This window comes from Rattus rattus, chromosome 13, assembly GCF_011064425.1.
Source record: "Rattus rattus isolate New Zealand chromosome 13, Rrattus_CSIRO_v1, whole genome shotgun sequence".
NCBI classification, from domain to species: domain Eukaryota; kingdom Metazoa; phylum Chordata; class Mammalia; order Rodentia; family Muridae; genus Rattus; species Rattus rattus.
Window position 1 is genome coordinate 35227565 of NC_046166.1, and position 6950 is coordinate 35234514.

Consider the following 6950-nt stretch of genomic DNA (forward strand, 5'->3'; position numbering starts at 1 on the left):
GCTGTAAGGCATATTATACATTGTTCAGTCATTCTGCATATGTTATGAACTCAAGGTTCAGCCTTACTTTTAGGACTACAGAACTTTGTGTACCTTCTTTATTCCAAAGCTCACCTTTTTCCAACACTGAAATATCATCTCCTTTCAGAGGAATATTTAACAATTATTGAATTTAGTATTCTTAGATATTCCTCTGTTTGATTGATCCATTCATATGCTTAATAAATAAATGCAATCTTTTGTCTTCTTATGTTACTAAGATAATTCATTATGTGTTCTTAAAGTATATTGTACAATTTTAAAATTATTTACTGTTTGACACAATAAAGTGCCTTACTGAATAATAGGTAAAATATATACTTCATTGAAAAAAATGGAGATGATCTATTTTATTTATATATATAGAATTCTATTTTGCTTATTGTCTTTGATCATAAACTTGTAGAGCAATATCCCCAACTTTATAAAGTAATAATTTCAAAGCTCTTCTATATTTATACTTATGAGATAATGTATTTAACATGACACAGAAAAAATAAAGAAAGACATCCTACTAATAAAGTCAATTTTGTATTGTTAAATAAGAAATGATTGGTTAATTGAATCATGTAAAATAGCTTTTATCATTTCCTGTGCATTTATCATGATTCTTTCCCAAAACAGTTAAGAATAAATCTTGGACTTTATACTAGATACCATTAAATTCATTTTGAAATTGTTCTTTTTTACATATACATACATCAACCCAGATTTCAAACCCAAATTTAGGTGGCAAGTTCTCTAAAAGCTTGTGTGTGACTTGTCATAAAAACTGTTTCTAATGTGTTTCAGCTCAGAATGGGATGGGAAGTAAAATGTACCCTCCTCTAATTCTGTATTAACTAAAAATAATAAAAACTAGTGGAAACATGAAAGCTGCTTTGGTCTTCAAGTATTAACTAATGGGTACAACAATTTCATTTAAAGCCACACATTGCTTGAAGCTCCTGTCCAGTGGAAACCCTGCCATTACCATGCTTCTGCATTCATGGGGTGTTCACAGGAAATAAAACCCTAAATGGTACTCAAAAAATGTATTTCTTTATCACAAAATTTAGGATTATCAAGGTCCCATGATCAATTAAGTGCTATTAAATATCACACACCTTTAGAAACCTAACTGGATTTTATAATAAGGAATTAAAGTCTCAATGTGACTTCTGTTGATATAAGAAGTGGAGGAAAAAGAAAGTCCAGATAGTTCTTCCATTTTCAATTTAAACTTTGATTATTCAGTCTTAGGGTACTTTGTGAAATGATTAACAGTAACTCCTTTGGATATTGTATCAAAATAGATGTCCACGCATTGAATTCTCTTTGCTAACATGAGTAGTATTTGGAACAAAAGTTAAAACTTAAATCAATTGCACTGCAGCTTGAAATATTATGCCTGTTGGATAAAAGATCTACTCATACAACTGAAATGCATTTTCCTTTTTAAAGTTCACAGAAATTGAAATGAGGAGAGCAACTTAATAGCATACTTGAGAACTATTTTTAATGCTTCATTTAAAATATTTTAATACAATCCGTGCAGTTGGAAATTAAGGTTCAAGTAGAAATATTCCTGATTCAGGATGATAGAGACATTAATCTTCCCATTATGGCGTTTGATAAAATTATATCTTACAGATCCTCATTTTTTTAATAAAGAAAATAAAACAAAAGCTAACTTTTTATCTCTGGTACAGGTTCACTAGTTCTAATATTTTAAAATGCAACGATGTATGCAAATTTAGAAGTGATGTGCAGAAGTAATACAGCCAACATGCTAAGCTTTACGGTTGTTTCCAACCTTGGTGGTGTTCAATCCAGTTAAGGTTTGGTAAGTGCCAGTTGGATGCCACTTCTGACATCTATCACCTTAAACTCCTGAGTCACATTCTCCAAGGGAAATTGATTAGGTCTCTAGGATTCCCAAGGGAACTGGGAAAAGAGTTAACAGTTATGTTTATAGGTGCTGTAAAGATCGCAGATGTGAACCGAAGATCACAATGAATGCACGGGGTCATGAAGTTGAATATCTGATACACAGTGCATTTTCATTTATTTTAAAATGGGGTCCCATCATTATAAAAAAAACTGACAATAACTACATTAGTGAACATGTGCTTACTAAAAGTATTGGTATACAGAAAAAAGACTGAAAATTGATTTATATTTTAAATAAGAAATGAATATTTTGAGGTATCTTTAAAGACCATTTTAATATAAAAGTACTGATACTGATATAGAAATACCTCTGAAGATAATGATTTTGAACACATAACTAAGTTTGTGGACAATCACTATAGAACATTCTACACGTACTTCCTCATTTGTACAATTACTGTTAAGACCTTTCCTAGATAGGTTTATCTAAGTTAAAATAATTGTCACATTTCAATAATTCCACTTGACACTTTTCAGCATCGAAAACCTAAAGGTAAGGTTTTCACTTGTTCCCTCCCAGACTCTATTTCTACATGAACATTTTTAATTATGAGTTTATATTTATATTTTTATACTCATAATTTCTAAAAGAAAATATGAATGCTGATATATTCTAAAACATCACCAGATGCCTTTGGTAACGTGGTATTTTAATTCTAAATAGATACAAAGCAAATAGTCATTAAGAGGACTGCAAGAACGACAGTATAGGAAGACCAGCAGTATCAACTCACCTGGACCTGCAAGATCTCTCAGACACTGGACCACCAACTAGGCATCATATACCAGCTGATATGAGGTCCCCAACATATGTACAGCAGAGAACTGCCAGGTCTGGACTAGTGAGAGAAGATGCACCTAAGCCTCAAGAAATTTGAGGCCCAAGGGGTTTGGGAGGTCTGTTGAGCTGGGTGGGAGAGGGGGGCGTACTCTTGGAGACTGAGGAGGAAGCATGGGATGTGGAACAGTCAGAGGGAGGACCGGAAGGAGGATAATGTCTAGACAGCAAAATAATAATAATAATAATAATAATAATAATAATAATAATAATAATAATAAAGACTGCCAAGAGTCCTTTGTCTGAGGGATTTTTAGTTTTGTATCTTCAATTAACTTATTTCAACTCTTTATTCTCTGTGTCCCTTTCTCTTCCCCCTTTCTACTCTGCTTCCCAGCCCTTCTCTAGTCCTTTCAGTAGTTATTCCTTTGGTTTCCTCATTACTTTCCTTCTAGAGATTTTCATTCCTTTCCAATGTTGTTGTATTTTCCAAAACATCCCAGGAAGATTGAGCCTCAATGATATGGATGTCTGGGGAAAAAACTACCTCTAAGTTGCTTATTTCTTTGTTTTTTTCCCACTCAATTGAGCAGTTTTATTTTACAGTGCGGTATGTGCTTGATCAAGTAGATTGTCCACTGTGTGGCTAATCCCCTTTAGCAGTATGAATGAGTGTAAATGAGTCAGTAATTGAACAACTTCACCTTTTTGCCTTCAAGTGAATGAGAAGTCAGTGAATCCACTCAGAATGCAGCAGCCACAGGACTCAAAACTGGTCCTTGCAGGACTCCCAATTAGAGTGTTTTAAATGCCAAGCTTAGCCAGTTTGCTGATTGTTTTTATAAAATGTGCTGAGGAGGTGTACTCCAGGAAACCATTTTGTCTAATTAATATATTAGTTCTCCCTGTGTCACCATGAAATTAATCCCTTGGTTTGTTATGGACTGTGTGATTACCAGAAAGGTTTACTCTTTGCATTTTTTTCTGTAATATAATTCCTAGATTATTGAGGTACCTTGAAATACCATTGATTGCAAATACTGTTTGAGCAATGCTATGTGATTATTTTGCTCCTATAATATCCCTTACCCTTCTAGTAATTATCTACTAAATAAATCGTTTCCTTAACAACTTCAGCTTTCATCACACCTGATTATAACTGACTAAATTTTATCTCTTCTTCCTGAGTATACTGAATTTAGATTTGCTGCAGTGTTTTTCTGACTTTCTACTAGTAAACCTACAGTGAGCTTGAATGAAAACAAATACAATTAAGCATTATTAAAAGTCCCCCAGTTGGTATCAGTGTGAGAACAAGAACATTCAAGATGGGTCCTTAATACAAGGATGGCAAGGTGTTAAAGGAACTTCACAATCAATGTAATTCTTGTCAAATTGCTATAAAATATTGTATTCTTTGATTTCCTTTCTGTTTTCTGTTTGTTACATTCCAAGTATATATGCATGCCCTTTCAATGAAGAAAACATGGACATTTATAGATACTAGCACTCTATTTTCTTCTGATAACTTAAAAGTGAGCATAAGTCAGTGTCAATAATTAATGTTTAATAAAATATTGTGTTCTATATTTCAACATTATCAATATTTATTTCATTTATAATAAAAGTTTTAGGATAACTGTATTGCTTTCATGAGTATTATTTATCAAACCCACTTACCTGAATACATTACAAAGACACTTCACTCCTCCTTCCCCACTCAATAAATCTTACCTTATATATTCACATGCCACTATGAGAAATCTTGTAGATGCCTTACACACACACTTTATACACACAAATTCATTCCCCAGACTCATATCTTAAACACATCTCACATATCTAGTCCACACATACATAACTAAATCACAAATCTCAAACTCATAAGTAATAGACATCCCATATACTTAATATGCCCTAAGGATTCTCATACACTGTTTTACTTTTAATTTTTATTAATCATTCTATTTGTTTACATCTCAAATGATATCCCATTTCCCACAGTTGGTATCAGTTTGAGAACAAGATATCCCCTCCATAAGCCACCTATCCCACAACCTTTCTCTCGTCGCTCTCCATTTCCTACATGAGGATGTTCACCCATCCATCCACCCTCTCCCACCCCACCCCTCCAGCATTCCCCTATTCTAGGGCATCAAACCTTCCTGGGACCAAGGCCTCCCCTCCTGTTGCTGTCAGACAAGGCTATTCTCTGCTATCTATGTTTCTGGAGCCATGGATCCCTCCCTATACACTCCTTGGTTGGTGGTGTAGACTCTGGGAGAACTGGGTTGTCCGGGAAGCTGATGTTCCTCCTACAGGGTTGCAATGCCCCTCCTTTCCTCCAGTCCTTCTGCCAGTTCCCCCACCAGGGTCCCTTAGCTCAGTCTGATGGTTGGCTTTAAGCATACACATCTGTATAACGGTCAGTTAGTGGCTAAACCTCCCAGGGAACAGTCACTTCAGGTTCCTGTAAGCAAGTAACTCTTGGCAAGGACAACAATGTTGTGTTTGGTGTCTGCTGACAGGTGGGGCAGTCCTCAGATGGCCCACTGTTCAGTCTCTGCATCAGTTTTGTCGCTGTTCTTACTTTTCACAGAAATATCTCTGGGTTAAAAACTTTGAGATGGGTCTGTGGCCTTGTCCCATGACCAGCGGCTGTGCCTAGCTACTGGAGGTGGTCTCTACAGGTTCTATCTCTCCTTCTCTTCTAAAATCATCTCTGTTGGGCCCTGGGAACCTCTCATTTCCCTGGCATCTGGGACCCTCCAGTGAGTATCCCCAGTTCCTTCTTCACCCTGCTACATAGTTTTATTCGATTTCTTGACCCTCTGTTCCTCTTTCCTGTCCCCTCCATTACCTCAAACTGCACCCTTATGTCCTCCCTCTCCTCTTTTCCTCCCAAGTCCCCCAATCCCTCTACCTCCTGCGATCATTCCGTTCCCCTCTCAATGCAGAGCTGAAGCATCCATACTGGTCTTCCTTCTTCCTCAGTTCCATATGATCTGTGGGTTGTATCATTGCCATTGTGAGTTTTAGAGCTAATAGCCACTTATCTGTTAGTACATAACATGAGCGTCCTTTTGTGTCTGGTTTACCTCATTCAGGATGGTATTTTTTCTAGATCCATCCACTTGTCTGGGAATTTCATGTCGTACTCCATTGTGTAATTGTACCACATTTTCTGCATGAGTTCTTTGTATATATTTGATATTAGCCCTCTATCGGATGTAGGGTTGGTAAAGAACTTTTCTCAATCTGTGGGTTGCCATGTTGTCCTATTGACAGTGTGCTTTGCCTTACAGAAGCTTAGCAATTTTATGAGGTCCTATTTGTCAATTGTTGATCTTAGAGGATAAGCCATTGGTGTTCTGTTCAGGAAATTTCCCCTGTGCGCATGTGTTTGAGGCTTTTCCCCACTTTTTCTTCTATTACATTCAGTGTACTGGTTTTATGTAGAGGTCTTCGATCCACTTGAACTTGAACTCTGTACAAGGAGATAAAAATGGATCAATTTTCATTCTTCTACATGTAGACTACCAGTTGAACCAGCACCATTTGTTGAAAATGCTGTCTTTTTTCCACTGGATGGGATTTAGCTCCTTTGTCAAACATCAAGTGACCATTGGTATGTGGGTTCATTTCTGGGTCCTCAATTCTATTCCATTGGTCTACCTGTCTGTCTCTGTATCATTACCATGCAGTTTTTATCACTATTGCTCTGTAATACTGCTTGAGTTCAGGGATAGTGATTCCCCTGAAGTTTTTTTATTGTTGAGGATAGTTTTAGCTATCCTGGGTTTTTTTGTTATTCTAAATGAATTTGAGAATTGCTCTTTCTAACTCGATGAAGAATTGAGTTGGAATTTTCATGGTGATTGCATTGAATCTATAGATTGCTTTTGGTAAGGTGGTCATTTTCATTATATACTTCTACATGTGATGTATGATATTTTACTTTTAGGTATGTGGACTGTGTTCAGTTTTGGACATTTCGATTTTTAAAACATTTGTGCATAAATTGTCTCAAAGTAGAAGCTAGAATGATTTCATATATGTGGGTGTCCATAAATTTTCTTACTCTTTTATAATTGATAAATATGCAATTTTTAGTTCAGCATTTCCTCAATCTTATTTTTAATTAAAATTTAGTTTTAATGATTTTTTCTCTGATGAAGATATAAAGTAGCAACATTTTTGA